Source organism: Stenella coeruleoalba (assembly GCF_951394435.1).
Source record: "Stenella coeruleoalba genome assembly, chromosome: 11".
NCBI lineage: Eukaryota > Metazoa > Chordata > Mammalia > Artiodactyla > Delphinidae > Stenella > Stenella coeruleoalba.
In genome coordinates, this window is record NC_137157.1 from 43,563,766 (window position 1) to 43,586,530 (window position 22,765).

The following is a 22,765-nucleotide window of genomic DNA, read 5'->3' on the forward strand; positions in this document are numbered from 1 at the left end:
AAGGGGACAGCATTTTGAGAGAACTGTTCCCTCAAATATTATTAAGGTGATCACTGAAATAGTACAGGTAAAGTCAACTAGTATTTAAAACAACAGTCCAGTGGGAAATAACCATGTTCTCTACACAATCATAGGTTTATTTAACTGAACATGAACCTAATCTTGTTATTTTGTTTTTGTAATAGCTTGTCTGAAATAAAACCTCTGTATTTTGACAACATTTTTGCTGAGAGAGAGAGATAAGAAAATGATAGCATCACATGCTCTAAAAGGAAGTAAAAGTGGAATTAGAGAGTGAAATGAGAATGGTAAGAAATTATTAAGCTCCCCTAGACAAAACTAATTTTTGGTGAGAATATTTTGAAACTTTCACTTTTCCTATTCATTGATTTGCAAAACAAAGATATGATTTGCTAAAGCACCTAAATATTCTTACTAATTTTGAGATGGAAAACGCAGTCTTCAGTGTGCTAAAGTTTGCCGAATAGAGATGTTTATACATATGTATACATACTTAGAAAAGCTTACCATTATATTCTCTTTTCTAATCAAACATAAAATATTTAATCATTTTTATTTAGTTCCTGATACAATTTATTTTTAAAATCCAGGTTGAAGCTTATGAAAAGTACCAAAATTTTTCAACTCTATATTTTTGCATGCTTCTGACATTAAATATCTTAGAGAAAGTCAGTATTCCTCAGTTTAACAAGCTTCCCTCTCTGACTGCCAGAGCTGAGAAAGATGAAAAAAATGGCAATTTATGCAAATTTTCTAATTAAGCAAGGAAATCCTAAGGCATTTACTGGAACCTACCATCAAGTATCCTGACATTTTTTTAAACTGAATAAGATATAGTTATTTGTTTATGTCAGCAAATACCCAGTGGCACGTCTGAGAGCAACATTTATAAAGAGCAGACACCCCTATTTACCTGGGAAGATTCTGAAATAATTAAGTAAGTAAATCATCACCTAGTCAGGACATCAGGGTCCCACAGCTACTCTCCTTGATCTTCACCTTAATTATGTACTTGTCTTGATCCCGGATTATAAAATGTACTGATATTCATGTGCTGTTGACTGCTCTATTCCGGATATACTTGATAAGCTATCCATGATTCGATGTTTTTATTCTAACTCTCCATGCTGCTTTGACATATATATCCAGAGAGAGGTGTCTGTCATAACCTGCAAACTCCTAGGGGGTAAGCTACTTACAATCAGTTTTCATTGTTCAGTAGCCACAAGAGTGGCATTTGCAATCAGTCAGTTAATCAGTGCTTAATGTCAGGATAAGGATGACCATGACAAATCCATATTTTGGTTGAAGTATAAATATATTATATAAAGAGAAGACAGACAGTGTCATCCATTTCAAATGTACACACATGCATACACACACACAAAATAAAGAGGATTTTAAATAATACATTTCATCTTAACTCCAAGATCTATCAAGACCATTATGCTTTTAATAATTAAAAAAAGAATGTACTACTGTAAATTACTACCGCCATCAAAAAGGAATGTCATACTGTTGATTACCCATTATAGTGGTACAGTGATATAATTGTATTTTCGAATTATACCTTATTTTTATTTCTTTTATATCTATTTTGTATATTTAGTATATATGTATATGTACATATGTGTGTGACTTTCTATTAGAAAAAATAAAACAAAATATGGGTGTCTATTATTCAATTATATGACATATAAGATGAAATATTAGAACTCAGTCTTCTACCAGGGATGAATTACTCACATCCTCTGTAGAACACCTACAATATTCTCTCCAGGAAAGTGATACTGACTATCGTAGAACCAAGAAAAGGCAAGTTAATGAGGAAATAATGTTATTAGAGTCCTTACTTTTGGATCTGCTTAAGGAATAATCAGAGGGACAGAGCATAATACTACATCACCCAAGTCTGTAGAGTGAATGGATGAGGACATTATACAAACAAGAAATATACAGCATTTCTAATCCTTGTACCATACTAATCCTTGAGAGAAGTGTCCTGTGTCTTCAAGGTTTGCCTTATGAAGATCTCAACATTTTGAAAAATAAAGAGACAAAAAGATAGCAACAAATAAAAAAGCCTCAAACCTTGACTAGTGATTGAATTTTTCACCTGCTATCTTTTACTATTTAATCTGTACGTGGAAGTAAAAATCAGCTGACCTGTCCAGAAACATCTGGATGTGATGGTACCCAACAAATATGATAGCCACAGCTAATAAGCCTAAAGATAGGAAGAGCATTACCTGGTTCCTGTTTCAGCCTTTAGTCAATGAACATAAACAGGTTTTCATTGATCTTTTGTCCTACTAAAATGTAATCCCGTTTATTGAACTGATGACTTACATTAACCATTTTGACATTATTTCTTTATAAGTCTAACATGGTGTCCTTGTTCTGTTCTTCATCTCTCTGTATTAGAGAAACCATAATAAAACGATATAATCTGTTTAAGCTCAGTGATTCTAATGATTGATAAAAAAATTTGTATAGAAAATGCCATATATAGGTATATATACAAAATATATATAAAAATACATATGGGGGTTGCCCTGGTGGTGCAGTGGTTAAGGGTCCGCCTGCCAATGCAGGGGACACGGGTTCGAGCCCTGGTCCGGGAAGATCCCACATGCCACGGAGCAACTAAGCCCGTGTGCCGCAGCTGCTGAGCCTGCATGCCGCAGCTGCTGAAGCCCGTGCTCCGCAACATGAGAAGCCACCACAAAAAGAAGCCTGCGCACCGCAAGGAAGAGTAGCCCCTGCTCACCGCAACTAGAGAAAGCCCGCGTGCAGCAACGAAGACCCAACGCAGCCAAAAATAAATAAACAAATAAATAAAATTTATACAAAGAAAAAACATAAAAATCACACATGAAAAAAAGTTGAATCTCCACTTTCATGTCTATAGTTATTTCATACAAAATGTTCTGCCTCAATTTTGTTCCCCGAATAATGAGATTGATGATGGGACCTGCCCCAAAGGGTTTTGTAAAAATGAAATTAAGTAATGTATATAACGTCTATACAGAAAGTGCTGAGGAATGTATTCATTGATATTATTATTGTCATGGCTATTAGTATATCATCAGAGTGTCACATCTAAAGTAAGTTTTATGCTGGCAAATTTGTCCAACATTAGGAGAGAAAGGCTGTGTTGAGATTGGGAAGTATGCCCAGGCTAAGCAATGGGCTTATGAAGGTAAATGTGGAAAAGCTGGCCTCTTTTGGTCTGGTCAAGACAGAATGACTTGTCTGTCATTCAAGGCTGGGTCTTCTCCTGAGGAGAAGTGGCTCCCATAAGCACCTGGACTACTCACTCCCCTGCCTCAACTGGAGGTCACTGTGTCATATACTATATACTCAAAGGCCATACTCTGTGATCTGAGTTGCATTTTATAGTTTTATACAATAAACTGTATCTACTGTGTACTTACTAGTGGTCAAAACCCTTGACATCTTTTAAGTCCTGTGCTTCCACTGGTCTAAGGATGGGGAAAGAGGATAGAAGGGGCTCTTTTGGTCTACCTGGAAATATGCAGAACTTGATACCAAGTTTTTAACATGGGAAACTAGAAGTATTAATAAAAATATAATTTTAGGACACAGAATTAACAACGGAAGTTAAGACTGTAGCTTTCATTTAGCAGCATTGCAACAGCATAATGTGGGTTTTATCATTTAAAAAACATTGTCTTATAAATAGTTTTACATAATTTCACAACCAATCAGTGACCTAGCTAGAGAAAATATTGTTTTCTCCATTTTACAGATGACACAACTGATTTTTAGAGGTAAAGTGACTTAACAAATCTCATATATGTGTAAACAATAGATTTAAGGCAAGAGGTCATATCTTTTCCCTCCAAACAAAATTTCTTAATATTTATATATTTCAGCTTTACATATTCATTGATAAAATGAACATTTATAAATAAAATTCTAGCAACTTGTCAATTTGTTTTTATTACAAATATACACCAAATTTCTCTCTTAGAAAATAAACTTTAGTGATATATTTATTCAGGTTTAATAACTTCAAGTAATAGCTTTTGGGTATATACTCTGTTTTCATCCAAAGGCATTCCATCTCTAATGGAAATACACCTAAAGTTATAAAAACACAACATGATGAAGGAAAACTCCCAGGTAAGTGGTTTAAGCCACTGGGTTATCTGTGCCATTCAGTGAGATAGAGATGTGATCAAGATAGTTTTTGGAGGAGAAGGGAGGGAGTCAATAGTTGTACTTTTCACATATTATATCTGAGGATACAGCTCAACATGGAAGTTCAAATATTTGGTTACACAAGTCTAGATCTCAAGGGATCTGGTAGAAGTTGTAAATGGGGGGAGCCATGAGCATATTGAAGTAGATGTATGAGTCCACTTAGACATGGTTTAGAGAGGAATGAGAGTTTGGCCTTGAAACATTCCAACATTTAGAAACTGGGTAGGAAAGAGAAGCCAGCAAAGGAAAATAAGGAAAAGTTGGGTGGTACAAGAAAAGTCCTGGGAGTGTGACTGTAAACAATAGAAGAAAGTGTTTCAAATATGCTGAACTTCTGGAGAGAAATGGTATGAAATAAATGGTACTTGAAGACATTTCATTGGTCTGAGTGAAACAAAATTCATTTCTGGAGAGATTTCTATCAGTCAGAGTTTGATCAGAGAAACAGAACCCCTTATAAATAAATAGTTTATTGTAGGGATTCAACCTTAACAATTGTGGGAATTCATTATGCTATCCCTGATGGAGCTGTGGCTAGAAGTCAGCAGTGCAATCTACTAAGAAAAGATTGACATTAATGTGAAGCGGGGAAATATGGAACAACTAGAATACCCCAAAATGAATGGACTCTAGGAGTACAGAATGGAACTGACATTGGTTTCCTATCACCTCCGAGACTCTAACTTCAATAGTTGGGGTGTCCTGCAGGAAGACCTAGTGACTTTTGTCAATGAGCTAGGAGTGCAAAAGATCCTTAAGGAGGAGGTGAGGCAGTAGCTAGAGTTACTGTGGATTCAGCTGCAGCCCATCCCAACCAGTTGAGCCAACAGATAAAGGGCAACCTGCCTGAGCTGTTAGTAGCAACTTATCCCCCCACTATCCTTCCTAGAGTAAAAAAGAACATGACTCCCTCTGTCTAACTCTTGTTCACGATGTCTCTTGTGACCCATGCAAACTGGAACCATGCAGGGAGGGGAATTCAGGGAAACTATGTCTCAGTTAGCTAACTTGACACAGTACAAATTCTCCTGAGGGTGGAAGACTGAATGGGAGGTGAGTTAACATCTACAACTCTTTCAAGGGTTTTGCTGAAACAAATAGAAGTGTAAATTTTTTAGTTTAGTTTTTGGTTTTTGATTTATTTATTTTTGCTCTACAAGATGGTTGATAACGGAGCAATCTGGTTCTATGAGATGGTATATAATTGAGAATGACTCAGCAGAAATGGAGAGATTAATGATGAAGGGAAGAGAGAATAAGGACAGAACTAATAAAGCCCTTGAGAAGGTAAGATGAATAATTGCTGTTAACACTCTAGGTCTAGGACATTTCTTTTCAGTCTTTCTTTTTGCTATGTATTTCTGATGGAATTTAGTGGTTCATAGCACAGACTGGGACAGATTGGCTTTAAATCTTGACCCTATTACTTAATAGTTGCGTGACAAAGAGCAAGAATATCTTTGCCTCTGATTCTTCTTTTTAAAATGGCAATACAAAAACTAGACTCAAAGCGTCACTGAAAGATAAAATAATAATGGTACCCATCCATAGGTCATTGCCAAGATTAAATAAGTTAATATTTGGAATTCATGTTGAACACTATGGGTTTTTAGCACGTGCTCTGTTATTATCTAAATATTTGGGTGCCTAAAAGAATATACATTTCTTAAAATTATTTTTTCATTAACATTCTAATCTTAAGACTTCTATTATTTAAATTTCTTTACAAATATTGTTTTATTATTCCATAATCTTCCAGCATATAGAGTGTAACAAAATGTGCCTAACTTTTTCTTTTTCCCTGAATGGGCATTCAGGAAAACTAATCATACATTCAGAAAGCTTCTAATTTTAAAAATACTTTTTCTGTTGTTTTTGTTTGCTTTACTTAATGCTGTTGTGGACATCTTTGGACATAAGGATATGTCCATTTATATTATTTCTGTAGAATAAACTACTAGAATTGGAATAATGAATTAGTAATTCCCAGCATTCTTAATGTTCTGTCTTTTGAGTAATAAAGAAAAAATAGTCCTAAAAATTAAGTTTGAACTTTGTTCTTTTAAAATATTATCTTAAGAGTTTTGTTCATTAAGTGACTAAATGGTAGAGAGCATTAAAATTTATTAAAATTAAAATTTTCAGCAATACGTGTCTATCATGTATTTCTAAATCCATGCTAAACTCTGTTAAATACTTAGAAAATCATGATTTTTCTTCAGCTGCATCGCTGTTAAAATTAACATTGAGATTTCCATAGAAAAAAATGTTTTCTTTAGACATTTAAATTATAGTAATTACAATAGTTTTTTAGATTATTTTACTGTTTGCTCATCTTTTGTACCTGATGTTTACAATTATAGATTTTATCATGAAACTTAAAAACACACTAAAGTGAGATAATATACATAGCTTTTCACTGATTGTCAATTACCATTTTGATTATGTCACTTGTTAATTTCACAATTAAAACATATGGATAATTTCTTTGTATAGCAATTGCCTCTGCTCTCATAATAACTAGTGGCAAATCTGCCAAGACAATATTCTCACCTGTCTCTAGAAATTTGAGTCTCCTTTGCATTATTAATTTGACCACAAAGTTGATCTCCTCCAGTGTGCATTCATCTATCGTTAGTGTATTTGTTAACAACCATACCCATGTCTTTATTTCAACTGTTAATCATGATTTTATAATGCACAGTTATGACAAGTGTCCTTAAACATTTTCTTGATGAATGCCCACAATTTCACAAATGTTCACATGGTTGTTAAAAAAAAATTACATCATGAATAAAGCAGAAGAATATATGCCTACACAAGGAAAGAAAGAATTTTACCCTATAGAAGAATACTCACTAATAATGCCATAATCACTGCTATTAGAAGCCGCCTATTTTCTTTGCAGTCTTCTGTCTTTGGAGTGGAAAGATAGGTTGTTCCTGTTCCTGAGAGACAGTGGCTAAATAAAATGCATTTCATTTTTTCTTTCCACCATCAAACTGGTGTTCACATCCATAAGAAATAGGAAAAGTACATTTTTAAAATAGTGTACTCTCATGGTTTCCTTAACACCACACTCTCCTTGTTCTCTCTAATCTTTTCTACTTTTTCTCCTTATATCGTTATAGTTAATACCCTTTAGGTACTACAATTTTAGAATACACTAGTGAGTACTCCAAATGCATTTCTCCTTTAATTTTCTGAATAACACTATTGGGTGAGTATTTTATTGAAGAGAGGAAACTAACTTGCCACAAAATAATGTAAGAAACAAATGCAAATTAAATCCAGAAGGTGTGACTGACTCACCTCAAAAATTTAACTATTATGCCTCTCCCCGCCCCTGCCATTACCAGCTCCTTTCCATCATACGATCCCTTAAGTGGCTGTAGGACCAAGTTTCTCTCCATCGTCATCCACTCTTCTCATTCGGCATTCTTTCCTTCAGTGATTTCTTTCCCATGTTTTCAGATTCTATTGTAGCTTGGAGGCTTCCATATCTTTTTCACAAGCCTAAAACCTGCTTCTGAGCTAAAGATTCTTAGTTTCATTTGTCTGATGGACACCTGCACCAGAATGTTTCACAAGAACCTGAGTATCATTATATCTATAATTAATTACATAATTTCCCCAGCTCCATTCTTTCTCTGCCAAACTTGTCTTTACCTTTAATTTTCTATCTCTGTGATTGCTTCAATGTTTATGAGATCCTTAAGAGTCTTTAAAAAGTCTCTTTCCCATTCCACATTTCAGTCATTCACCAAGGCTTTGTCATCCCAATTCCTATAAATCTGAATTCATCTTCATTCTCTATCCTCACTGCAAATTCATTTCTTCCATCTCAAATCCATTCTTCAAGTGATCTCAAATTGATCTTCTGAAAATATCTTAATGGACTCCCATTATATTCAAGATAAATTTCAAATTCCTTAAGTAGCCCAGAAATCATAATCAATATTATGCCAACATTTCTAACCATATTATTCACTTTTCCTACTGTAATGGAAGTTCTCTTAACAAGTAAGATTTCTTACTGTTCCCTGCTTTGAACTTAAGCTTACTCTGTCTTCCATGTTTTTAATGGACTGTCAACCTGAAAACATTTTTTCCTGCCTTTCAAAATCACTTAATTTTCTCATTCTCTGTGAGATTCTTCTTTGTTGTTATTTTAATGTTTTTATTAAAATGTAACTTAAGTAGATAAAAGTGCTCAAATAACAGATGCACTGCTTAAACTATTATCTTAAGAAATTTTGTTCATTTATTTGTATTAATTATTGCTTTTCCTATTTTTGACACCCCTTTACCTGGTCCCTCCTATCATATTCCGAAGTCTTCAAAATATGCAAGTTTTTAGTTTTACTAAAATTCAAAAATATTTTAGATATGTGATAATTTTAGTGTTACTAAGATTACCAACAGCTCCTCTCTATTAGGATACACATTTTCCCTCATCCTCACCCATCCAGAGTTTTGTCTCACTTCTTTTTTCAAGGTTTTTAATTTAATTTAATTTAATTTTTAATTTTTTTCTTTTTGGCCACACCATGTGGCTTGCAGGATCCCAGTTCCCCAACCAGGGGTTGAACCTGGGCCACGGATTCTAACCACTAGAACACCAGGGAACTCCCTTGTCTCACTTTAGAGAGATGTTTTCTAATTTTTGTTTTAATTTATATTTTGAATTAAGTAATAGTAAGTATATTTTCATATATGAGTGCCTGTTTTAATTTTTTTCCAAAAGCAGTGAATTTATATATTTGCCTATTTTTTCCAACAAGGTATTTTTACTTCCTACTGATTTGAAATGGCTGCTTATACATGAAGTAAATTGCCTGTTATGCATTGCAAATATTTTTCAATCTGTTTTTGTTTTATGGATTTAATGTTTTTTTCTTGCATTTTTCTCAATCTTTGTCTTTATGGCTTATAGATTCTATGCCATCCTTAGGCAACCAATTGAAGACATGAAAAAATATATTTATTCTGGTACTTTTTTGAACTCACTTTTACATTTTTAAATTGGACACTTCTGGTATTAATTTTATAATAGGGTATATAGTAGAAATCCAGATTTATTCAAATAGCTAGTCAATTCCCTACCATAGTCTCTTTACTAATCCTTGTTTTCCTCACTAATTTTCATAGATTAAATCAATTCATATTTTGGGGGCTGTTTCTGGTTTCTCTATTATGCTCCATTGATCTGTCAGTCTACTCATGCACAAATAACTTATTTTATTAACTGAAGCTTTATCCTTTGGTATCCAACTAAAATACTTCCTTTGTCACCATCCTAATCCTCCTTTCATACAGAAATTTTCTGATTATTCTAGGATGTTTCTCTTTTAATACCAACTTTAGAAACAGTTTCTCTAATTCAAAATTAAAGCTGGTATTTTTAAAATATTAACTTAGGAAAACGGCATTTTGAAAATATGTAATATTCATATCCAAGGACAGATTATGCACTTCCATCTATTCAGAGTCATTTCTGCATTTTTTTAATTCTTCATATTCTAGAAAAGTGCATTATTGGGCATTTCATATATTTATATTGCCAATTGTGAAGACAATATTTTAATTTCTTTCCTCACTGCTTATTACTAGAATAAAATGCATTTCTACCTATTTGTCTAAGTACTTTTTAATCAAGCATATTACTAGCTTTACTTACTAACTGGTAATTTTTTCATACCTATTTTCCACCTTTTGTTTTTTAAATATATAATCTATGAAAGAAAAAGTTTCCCTCCTCTTTTCTAGTTGTACACCACTTTTTTATCTTCTCTCATTCTAAAGGTCAATGTGGAGAACTTTTTTTTACAGCATCTAGAATTCTACACTCCATTCTCATCACTCTTCCCTCCTTTAGTATTTATTCAGTCTCTGCTACTCAGAAAATGCTTGGTCAGATAGTAAGGGAATGAACAAAATGCACTGGCATTTGACTTATAATTGTTTGCTAACACAACTGTATCACCATGGCCTATCTTCTACCTGGGACCTCATGAGTCCTCCAAAGTGAGTTCTCTATTTGGAGGAATACATTGGTAACATAAATACACCGTTTTATCAAAAGTGGTAGAGAGGAAGATAGTTTGTTAATACATGTTATTCTGCACTTGTCTGAATTCTGTCAAGATGAACAGGAAGAAAGTCATTACAACATTGAGAAAAATCTCTTCTGAGTAAAACAGAACAGAATAGTTAAGCACCCTTCCAAGTGCTTAAAATTTGGCTGTGAGCTCATTTGTTTTTTTATTCACTTATTCATGTAATTGTTCAACAACAATATGCAGACATTGTTCTAAGCAGTGAAGATATGGCAATAAACAAAACAAACCCCATATTCTCATAGAATTTCACTCTAGAGGAAGGAAAGATAATTTAAAAACATTGTTGGGATTAGATAACATGTAAATGATATTTAAAGCCATGTACTAAATGAGATAAGCTTGGATTTAGCGTAGATACTGAAAGTCCAAGGATTGATCCCTGAGATATACCAATATTGCAACATTGGTGAATTTAGGAACAGTAAGAATATTAGTCCGAAAATAGTAAATTAGAAAAATAATCAAGAGAACTGTGGGCTCTGGATTTCACGTAAACAGTGTATTTTAAGAAAGAAGTAGTGTTCAACTGCATTAAGTTTTCAGGTTGTAGGTTGAGTAGAATGAGGATTTGGAATTGATCATTGGATTTTGTAATGAGGAGATCATTGCTGACCTTAGCATGTTTTGGTTTTGTGGAGTGGAAGGACTTCACTCAAGGTTGGAATAAGTTCGAGAGAGAATGAGGAAAGGAAGAAAATAGTGGAGTGATACATTTCTTTAAGGTTGTTTTGAAAGCACAAATTAGAGTCTAGGGAGTTTTGTCTATGATGTGTGTATTATTTTTCTTTAAGGTGGGAAATGTTCAGCATGTTTGATCCAGTACAGAGAGAATAATTATAATTCAGAAGAGAGGACCAATAAGAAAACAAACTTCTAATACTTGAGAGGTCATGAGATCCAGCGCAGAGATAGAAGAGTTGGCCATTAAGAGGCACACTGATAATTCATCTGTAACAACAGGAGGAAAGATTCTGTATATAGTTACTAATGCAGGATATTTTGTGGAAGTTGTGGTGGACTTATATAGAAATTCTCTTCTAATTTCCTCTATTTTTCAACTGAAATGAGTAGATAATAAGGTCACAAGCAGAAAGTAAGGGGAAGAGGAGAAAAGGCTGATATATTGAGAAATGTGAAAACAGTGTAAAATAGTCCTTTTGGAGAGTGACATATGAGGTGAAGGGCAACACTATCAGGGAGCACTGAGGTCTCACTTAAAGTTAACTGTTATGAATTTAGAATGAGAAGTGCCAGAAAGCTGAGTGCGTTGCTGAAATAGGTAAGGATTTAGAAAGTACAACTGAGGCAGAGCAGGGAAGGGAACTGAGAGTGTGCAAAGGAAATAGTTTATTTGTTTATTAACCATAGACTTTAATTGGTTCTAATAATCTAATTGGGTCTAATAAAAGTATGGAGGGAGGATGTGAGAGATGTTGATTCATAGTGAAGAAGACAGAAGTAGCTGTGCACCTCACCCTACCATCCTATTTTAATGGGAAACAAAACATATAAAAAGGATTTGCAAAAAATTTAGCAGATATGGGAGACAGAAGACAATAGCTACCCTCTGTACATGGGGTACTCCAGAGAAGAAACTGCAGTACTAGAAAAAGAAGCAAAAATCAGAAATATTTCCCAGACTAAACCATTCCCTAATTAAGTGGATTGAAAAGACATAGCATTTAAGGGAAATTCAATGTAAAGAAAGTCAAAAAAGAGGGGAAAAAAAAAAGAGAAACAATACCCTGAGTAAACCATAATTCAAAAAGAGTCATGTACCATAATGTTCATTGCAGCTCTATTTACAATAGCCAGGACATGGAAACAACCTAAGTGTCTATCAATAGATGAATGGATAAAGAAGATGTGGCACATATACACAATGGAATATTACTCATCCATAAAAAGAAATGAAATTGAGTTATTTGTAGTGAGGTGGATGGACCTAGAATCTGTCTTACAGAGTGAAGTAAGTCAGAAAGAGAAAAACAAATACCATATGGTAACACATATATATGGAATCTAAAAAAAAAACTGGTTCTGAAGAACCTAGGGTCAGAACAGGAATAAAGACGCAGACATAGACATGGACTTGAGGATACGGGTAGGGGGAAGGGTAGGCTGGGATGAAGTGAGAGAGTGGCATTGACATATATATGCTACCAAATGTAAAATAGATAGCTAGTGGGAAGCAGCCACATAGCACAGGGAAATCAGTTCGGTGCTTTGTGACCACCTAGAGGGGTGGGATAGGGATGGTGGGAGGGAGATGCACAAGGGAGGGGATATGGGGATATATGTATACATATAGCTGATTCACGTTGTTATACAGCAGAACTAACTCAACATTGTAAAGCAATTATACTCCAATAAAAGATGTTAAAATAAAAAAAAAGAAAATGGAAAAGAAAAAGAAAGTATCAGTAGAAAAAAAAATCTATGAAGAAGAAGAAAAGTTCAAAAATTTGTGACTGAAAAGGAAGAAAATTTAAGTTTGCCTCAGATTTTCCATTGCAATACTGAAACTAGAAAACAATTCTTCTGAATAATTTAATCAGAGACATTCAAATAGCAATCTATCCTCTGATAGATCTAGTGCATCTACTGCAATCAACGTCTAATATCCCTATACCTCTCACTTTGAGTTATCAAAGTACAGAGATATTTATGAAATTACTTGTTTTATCAAAGTAATGGGTCTTGTGGTGCACCAAAACCCTGCCTTTAGATACCACAAAGCTTATTTTCCTCCCATAGGTTTCATTTGTGATCTCAGTAAATGAAAAGAGTCAGATGCAAGGATAACTCTTCTACCTCCCTTTGAAGTTTATGTTGTATAATTCATCATGGCATCTCTAATATATCTTCTAGTTTTAAAAGATTTTCAATTTAATTGGACCAACCATCTTGAGAATCACTTCAGAACAACTGTATTACTTTAGAGTGAATATATAAATCTGCCTCAACAAATACATAAGCACAGGATAATAAAATGTCTGGTAAATTTGGTAATTATGTGTACCAGTTAATCTTTGGGTTCTGCTACTCACATTGAATTTTGAACGTTGGAAATACAATGCTTGTTAAATACTACTACCATTGTTTACTTAATAAAGGTGATGTAAACTGATCTCTGTAATTAGCAATGTAATTGATGAATAATATATTGCCCATTGCCCAATGATAACAAAATAAAATAAAATAAAATAAAAACAGCAATGTTAGTGCTATGGTCTGAGTGTTTGTGTCTCCTCCCACCCCCAGTGCACATTTTGGAAGCCTAACACCCAATGTGGTCATTTTAGGAGGTAGAGCCTTTGGGAGGCAATTAGGTCAATCAATGGGATTGATACCTTAAAAAAGAGATTCCACAGAGGTCCTTAGCCCCTTCCATCATGTGAGGATACCAGAAGTGAGACTGGGAAGAGGGCACTTACCAGACCATGCTGACTTCCTGATCTGGGACTTCCAACCTCCAGAAGCATGAAAAATAATCTTTGTTGTTTATACCTCACCCAGTCCATGGCATTGTTATAGTAGCCAGAACAGACTAAGGCAAGTTAACATTTTTAATCCTTAATTTATTCCAGGTATTATACCTGGTACTGTAGGTAGCATTTACTTCGTACCGCCTAGCAAATACATGAGATATGTCCTATGATTTTCTTATCCTACAGATAGGAAAACTAAGGCTTACAGTCATTATGTGTCTTGCCCAAGGTCAAGGTGTTGAAGCTGGAATTTAAACTCAAGAGGGCTGGTATTATAATTCAACTCATAACTATTAAGACAAAAAGTTGTTACACACGAAGCAACAGTGTATTTTAAAATGCTGGCTAATATTGTGGATTTTTTTTGTTGTTTTACTTTCTCAGGCCTCTCTTAGATGACATTTGTGTAACATGAAAATTTCAAAGAAAGATCTACATCTAAAAAGCATGACTATTCCTATCAGCCGTTTGCAAGAACTGTATTAGTAAATCACCTGGGAAACATGGCATATTAAAGGCTATTTATCATGAGTCACTCTCTTTCATATCGGTGCTGAATAATGTGAGTTTTAATTTACAGCAGTGACTACATGAAATGCCACAAGATAATGGCCAACAGAAAAAAAAGAAGAAAAAAAGGAAGAAAGAAACCCTAGAAATAGAGAAGTAGGATATGTATTAACGCAATGCTACGTGTAGGGTCTGTGTCTTTTAAGAATCTTTTTCTTTTTCACACTATGTTTTTCCCCTGTATCTCATTTGACATCCATTATGGCCCTATATATTTTAAAGGACTTGCAACAATGCTGACTAATATGACATAATATCATTCACTTTGACTTTAAATGGAAATTCTGAAATACTGATTTTCAATCTCTGCTATCTGATGCTTTCATAAACGCCGAGTAGCTTAGCTTCTCCTAATTTTCTAGAATGGCAATAGTGGTTTTGAGAGTTTTGGAGGCTTCAATTTCATGTTTGCTTTCTTGCTCTTTGAATAGAAAAATAATCCATAAAAAATGTGATGAGCTTACAAAATCCTACCTAAAACTAAAATGAAAAAATAAACAGCTGTATGTTTTGAAAGCTGCCTTTGTCAATTGGCACCTTTATTTGTCAGTGACTTGAGGATAGCAAGCTAAAGAATACATCATTATAAGTGTATAAGGGATACATCTGTTATGCCTGAAATCAAATAATTAAATAGTGACTTGTTATTCAAGTCACTATTAAAAATGGCATTAATGCCATTTTTTATAAAATATGAGGGGATATATGAGGTGGGTATATCTGTAACAATGATAATACTAATAACAAAGATTCAATAAATTATCTTTTAAAGAGCCTGTTTGTATAATTGTTGAGGGGTTATTAAAAGATTTTTCCTTCATATTTTATAACTTATACTGGAAGATTCATGGAGGGAGAAAATTGATCACCAGAACTCTTAACATGCAATGGAGTTTAGTGGAATGAACACTTCATTGAATTAGCTATGTTAATGGTCAAAATCAAGAACAATTCTTTCACATATTGATATATAAAATGCAAATCAAAATCAAATTCAATATAAATGATCCCTCTCTGTATTTTATATATATATATATGTGTGCATGCGTATATATAAAATAAGCCTTTTGAACTTTAACTACAAAATCTGAAACTTCAGAAGTAGAGTCATGTTTGTGATCCTTTAATCACCTTCCTAATTGAATCCCCATTTCACAGATGATTAAACTAAGATTCACAGACTCTAAGTTATTTCCCCAAAGTAATTTTATAACTAGCAAGTGGCAGAGATCTTGTTCCCCAGTATCCAAGCTTGGTGTTCTTTCTCTAAACATGAAATAAATAACTTTAGAGGTGAATGCTGGAAAAAGTTGACAAGATAATAATAAAATGCAAAGTATATAAATAGTTAAGTTAGCAGAGTTATTGTGCTATTTAACTTTGCAGTTTAGGTTCACACCATTATGTAGAAATAATTTATGTATTTCTTTAAATATTTAAAAAATTCAAGTTTTGAATATTTTTGTATTGAAACAAGGAAGGTGGATAAAATTTAGTTCTAATTTAGTATAGAACAATCTACTTATTTCTCTTTTCCTTCTTATGTTATTAGTCTCCTTTGATCACCTCTTCTATCCTTTTCCCCCATATACATACACACATATATTTTAACACACTCACACATACACAAGTAGTTTATAAAAATAAAGCATGGTTGATTTATCTTTATGACTTATTTAAACATGGAAAAATATTTGTAGTTATCAAATCTAAAACCTGTAAAAAGGTCCTAGACCTGTACTTAATAATCAGAATATAGTCTTAGAACAAGTACTTAGGTATGTATTTGGTCTTTATCTCAGGTATTTAAGCTCAATTTTAAAAATAAAAATAATTATGCATAGCTTCATGTGCTCTACAAAAATTTACTGCCTTCTTAAACAGCTTAAGATAAATTTATATACAATAAAATACACAGATATAAAATGCACAGTTTGAAGAATTTTCACAAATTCATGTAGCCATGGAACTAGCACCTCAATGATCCTATTATCTCAAAACAACCCATCATGTTCTTTTGCAGTCAATCCATGCCCCTCCCTCACATCCCACTTCTTGGCAACAACTGATCTGGTTCCTGTCACTGTTTAATTGTTTTGCATAGTCTAGAATTTCATATAAATGAAATCTTACAGTCTTTAGTCTTTTGCGTCTGATTTCTTCTGTTCAACATAATGTTTTTAAAATTCATCATGTTATATGTTCCTTATATTAATGAGTAGTGTTGCAGTGTGTGGACATTTTTATGAAGAGAGTTAGTGAACACATTCACATATAGGTCTTTTTTAGACAAGTGTTCTCAATTACTTCGGATAAATACCTGGTAGAGAAATTGCTGGGCCATATGATAAGTGTATATTTAACTTTTTAAGAAACTGCCAAACAATTTTCCAAAGTGCTTGTCCACTTTAATTCCCATTGGCAGTAAAGAATAGTTCTAGTTGCTCCATGCCTTATCCAACAGATTGTATTGCCAGCCATTTAAACTTAGCTATTCTAGTGGGTGGACGTATAGTGGTATCTCATTTTGATTTTGTTTTTCTTTCTCTGAAGATTAATGATAGTGAGTATCTCTTCATATTCTTACTGACCATCTGAATATCTTTTTGGTGAAGTGTTCAATTTTTTTGGTCCATTTTAAAAATTGGGTTTTTGTCATAAGTGGCTTTTTAATATTCTAGTTATACTTTTGTCATGTACATTTTTGTGAATCACTTTTCACAACATGCATATTACCTTTTCATTTTCTTAGCAGTTTCTTTAAAAGAACATATTTTTTCATTGTTTATAAAACCCCATTTGGTAGCTACCTATTGCTGTGTAGCAGATTTCTTCCAAATTTAGCAGCTTAAATAAACAACACATTATCTTACTTAATTGTGAGGGTCAGTAATCTAGGAGCAGCTAGATAGATGTTTCTGGCTCAGGATCTCTCATGAGGTTGCCGTAAAACTGCTGGTTGGACCGGAGCTGGAGAATCGGCTTTTACTCTTATTCACATGGTTATCACTCAGTCTCCAGTTCCTCCAACCTAGGCTTCTCCATAGGGCTGCTTATGGCAAGGCAGTTCAATTTCTTGAACAGTTGTCATCCAAAAGAGGGAGAGAAGTAGAAATAGAGATAGAGCAAGAGCAAGAGCCCAAGAGACCAAGATGGAAATCACAGTATTTGATATAACTTAATCTCAGAGAATGACCTATGATCACTTTTGCCATAGTCTATTGGTCACACATTCCAACCCCATACAATGTGAGAGGAATTACACAAAGTTGTGAATACCAGGAAGTACTAGGGGATGACCAGGACCATCCTGGAGACTAGCTACCACACACATTTATTAATATTTTATTTTATGGAATTGCTTCTTGTATCCTACCTATGTGAACTTTATCTATCTTAATATCATATCTCCTTTGTTTCCTTATATAAAATTTAAGTTTTTAGCATTTCTGTTCAGTACAATTACCCATTTCAAGCTATTTTTTTGGTATGGTACGATATGAGTTGAGGTTTCATTTATTCCATATGAATTTCCAGTGGTTCCAGGAAAAGTATAATTTCCCCATATGAATTACACTAGAACAAATTAAAAAAACTGATTTACAAAATTTCTATTTTCAGTAAAACTAAGTAAGCTCCCACCATTTCTCACCTTCCCACAGATAACAACTATAATCTTTGGAGAAAATAATATGACCTGTAGGCATTGGTGGGTGAATCAAAATAGGAAGATTCTGAGAGGAGAGTCAAAACACGAATGTCCAGAGTAAAATAAAAAATTACATAACATACTATGAACCAAGAAAATGTACCCCATTCTCAATAGAAAAGTCCATTAGTTGAGATCAACATTAATTTGAGATCACCCAGATGTTGAAATTAGCAGATAAGGATTTTAATAGTTATTATAATTAAGCTCAGTGAAGTAGAGAAAGATGTGATTCACAATGAATAAAAATATTTGAAATATTGACAGAGAAAAAGTATAAAATGGAAATTCTGAAACCAAAAAAATCACAATAAGTAAAATTTAAAAATAACTGGATGTTCTTAACAGCATAATGGGTTTAAGACAGAAAAAGTAGTGAGCTTAAAGATAAATTGATACAAATAAACTAATATGAAGGACAGAGAGCACAAAATTTGAAAGAAATTATTCAAACCTAAGAAACACCAGGGAATATAACACAAAGTGTAACATTTTAAAGAGAAGTAGTGGAAGGTAGAGAGAGAGAAAATGGATAGAAAATATATGTCAGTGTATAAAAATGTAAAAGCCAAAATGTTTCCAAAGATAAAGAAAAATATAAATGTGTTGGTTCAAGAAGCTCCCCTCAACAGGATGAATATGAAAAAAAACATGGTATGCACAAAATAATCAAAGTGACCAAAACTAAATATAAAGGGAAACTTTTCAAAGTGGCCAGACAAAAATGACAGAAAACATATAGGAGAACTATAACTTGAATGACTACTGACATCTCATCATGAAATATGAAGGCCAAAATACTCTAAAATACTAGGGAAAAAATCAACTAACTGCTCTATATACTGTGAAAACACTCTTCAAGAATAAAGGAAAACTAAAGATATTTTCAGGCAAAGCAAAGATGAAAGAAGTGGTCATCAGCAAACCTGTACTACAAGAGATAATAAAGGAGGTTCTCAAGGCTGAAGAGGGATGATAACATGAGTAACTTAGATCACCAGGAAAGGAAAGAAAGAAAGAAAGAAGGGGGGGAGGGAGGAAGGGAGGGAGGGAGGATGGAAGGAAGGAAGGAAGGAAGGAAGGAAGGAAGGAAGAGAAAGAAAGAAAGGAAGAAAAAGGATGGAAGGAAGCAAGGAAGGAAGAAGGGAAGAAAGGTAATGATTAAAGGGTCAGTACATCAGGAAGAATTGTAAATGTATGTATACTTATTCATGAAGCAGAATTTGATTGAATTAAGTGAAAACTAAACAATTTTATGATCATAGGTTTAGGCATTTAAACCCATCTTTCAAGATATAGTGGAACAAATATATTTTAAAAATTGGTAACAATGTAAATTATCTGAAGAACGCTATCAACATATTGACCCAATTGATATTTATAGAACACTAGGTACTATAACTACAGCATGAAAATTTGCAAATCCACATAGTACATTAACCAATATAAGCCATATGCTAACGCACAAAATGAGTCTCAATGCATTTCAAAGGACTGAAATAACTTCTAAATAATACATAAGTGAAAAAGAAAAATCCCTAGCAAACATAGAAGATATTTCAAACTTCATAAAAATAATGTATCCAAATATATGGATGTCTGGAAATTCCCCAAACACTGAGAGCCTAAATAAGACAATGCTAATTAATCTACAGAGCAAAAGAAGAAATCAAAAGTGACCCTAGAAAATACTTTGAATGAAAGGAAGCAAAAACACACATCAAAAACTGTTCAGGTAGCTGTTAGAGTAATTAAAAAAGGAGGTCATTAGACTGAGGTAGCTCTGATACATTGGTAGCCTATGTAAGCAAACCAAAACCTAAGCCAAAGTGAAGTCCTATAAATGTGCTCAATAAAATTCAAGAACAGCCAATCACAAAAAGCCAACCAGAATTTTCCCAAATAAGGCAACCACTTAATCTATAGGGAACGAAATAATTTCTTTGCTTTACTTCTGCATCTGCTCTATAAAAGCCTTTTCCAGCTCCTGTAGAAGCAATGCTCCCAACCGCTTCCTGTTTGGTGCTGCCCCATGGGAATTGATGTTTGCTCAAACTCTTAAAACTTTTAATGTGCCTCAGCTTATTTTATAAGTAACAGCTAAAGCAGTACTTGGTATCTTTATGGCGCTAAATACCTAAATAAGAAGAGAAGAAAGATCTCAAAACAAATGACTTCATCTTCCACATTAAGAAACAAGGAAAAGATTAAATTAAAACCATAGTAATTAGAATAAATTTTAAAATAAAGACCAGACTGAAAATCTATGAAATATGAAATGAAAACAATAGAGACAATCAATGAAATCAAAAGGTGGCTCTTTGAGAAGATCAATAAAATTGATAAAATTCTAGCTAGGATGATCAAATTTAAAAAAAAGACACATATTAACAACACCTGGAATGAGAGGGGTTACATAACTCTAGTTTCTACACATATTAAAAGGATATTAAGGGATAGTATTAATGTTTTGGCCAATACATTTGACAACTTGGATTAAGCAAGCAAGTTTCTTTAAAGACACAATTAACACAGCTCACGAAAGAAGTTATAGAAAACCTGAATAGCCCTGTATCTATTAAGGATATTGACTTTGTTATTGAAAATATTAACCTTCAAAGAAACTCCCAGCCTAGTTCACTTAACTATTAATTTCTATCAAATATTTACAGAAGAATTAATATCAGTTCTACATAAACTCTTAGAGATAATTTGAGAGGCGGGAATATGTCTCAATTTATATTATGGGACCAGAATTATCCTGACACCAAAACCAGTCAAATATATTTCAATTAAACTACAGACCAATATACCTTAAGAATATAGATGTAAAAATTATATACAAAATTTTAGCAAATGAATCCCCACAAATAAAGATAACAAATTATAGTCAAGTAGGTTTTACCCTAGGAATATAAGGTAGATTTAACACTTAAAAGTAAACTGATGTAATTCACTATATTAACAAATTGAAAATGGAAAAACATTATGATCATCTTAATAAACAGAAATCTTTTGACAATATCCGAGATACATCCTGATAAAAACTCTCAAACCAAGAATAGAATACTTCTTCAACCTGATAAAGAGCATTTTTCTTAGTTTTTCTCGTCAATGTTTTGTCATTTTCAGTGTACAGCTATTTCACATATATATATTTAATCATCACTATCATTTCATATGTTTGATGTTCTAACAAATCTGGAAACTTTCTGGGACTCAGAACATTTCCGGGAATTTTAATAAGCCCTGCAATCTTTCCAGAGCCCCAGAAACTTCCTGGGAACAAGATATGCATATTTTAAAAATAAAGATTGTTTGGACTGGAGAGCTGCACACAAGGGACTGGAGCCTAAATCCAACAGTGACTTACCCAAGCCCCTCAGTAATGATGAGTGGAGCAGTGAATTCAAAGTGTTCAGTGGGTGCTTTGCCTGGGCACTTCATCGTCCCATAGGCCATTAGCAGTCAGCTTAGGATCCCATTCCTCATCATGGAACCTGTTAAAAAATGATTAAAGAAGACAATTTAAGTGTTAAAAAGAAACTTAATTTAACAGTTCCTGAAGTGAACAGTCTCCTTTCAGAGAACTGCAAAATAGGGCAGAAGGCAGGTAGCTATTACAGGATAAAGAATAAAGAAACAGGAAGAGAAAAACAGAAAGTATCTGATTGGCTGGAGCCATATAATCAACCTTGTTTGGGGTAAGAAGGAACAAAGAAATTAGTATAGAGCCCAGAGTTGGCTTGGTGTTTGTGGATTGGCATAAGGATAACCTGAGTTTCAGGTCAAGAAGAGCATCTACAGGGACATGAGAGTTGTCTAAGTTTCTGTTTGCTGAAGTGGCACCCTGGGCAGGAGCAACTCCATCTTGGGCCTAGAAATTTATTTTAACAACATCCAAGGATAAGGTGTACTTGCAGCCAGCCCACTCGAAAGGAGAGAAGTTTGCTGATTTTCCTGGACTATAGGTGGTTCAGTGTCACCAGGTAAGCAGGAAGAAACTCTCCAGGATGCAGGTGAACTGCAAGGGTGTAGGTACATAGAGAAAGGGGGGCACCTGTGGGGGAGGTCGGGATCACATGATATCACAGTGTCAGGAGGTCCTAACCATCATTACTCAATGAATAGTTGCCAAACGCATAAGCTGTAATACAAATTTACAGTCCTCAATTTATTCCATAAATATTTATGGGGAATATAGTATGTCACAAACACTAATCTAGGTGTTGGGTTGTTACAACAGTGAACAAAATAGGAAAACATTTTCTCTCTGTGGAGCTTAAATTCTTGTGGAAATAGACTTAGCACAACTAAGTAAGCAAAATACGTACATCAGATGGTGTTACTGCTATGTGAGATGGAGGTCAAGAGAGGTGGTATTGTTATTTCAAACAGGTTGCTTCGGGAGGCATCACTAAAAAGTAGATATTTCAATAAAAACCTAAAAATAGGGAGAAAGCAAACCATTCATATGTCTGAAGAAAAATAGCTCCAGGCTGAATAAACAGTAACTACAGATGTGGGAGCCTAGTTAGCATGTTCAAGGATTAGAAGGGACTCCAGTTTGGATACAGCAGAGTCAGCAAGGGCACAAGTAAGAGATCAGGTCAGAGACATAT

At 33.8% G+C, this 22,765-nt stretch overlaps 1 long non-coding RNA gene across 1 annotated transcript in view; it reads right to left on the bottom strand.

Moving 5' to 3' along the window:
- LOC307194016 overlaps positions 1 to 22,765 on the bottom strand; it is a 572,538-nt gene that overhangs the window by 254,079 nt on the left and 295,694 nt on the right. Inside the window, exon 4 of the long non-coding RNA XR_013830481.1 lies at positions 21,517 to 21,643. This is a non-coding gene — a long non-coding RNA (uncharacterized lncRNA). The remainder of the gene's footprint in view (positions 1 to 21,516; positions 21,644 to 22,765) is intronic.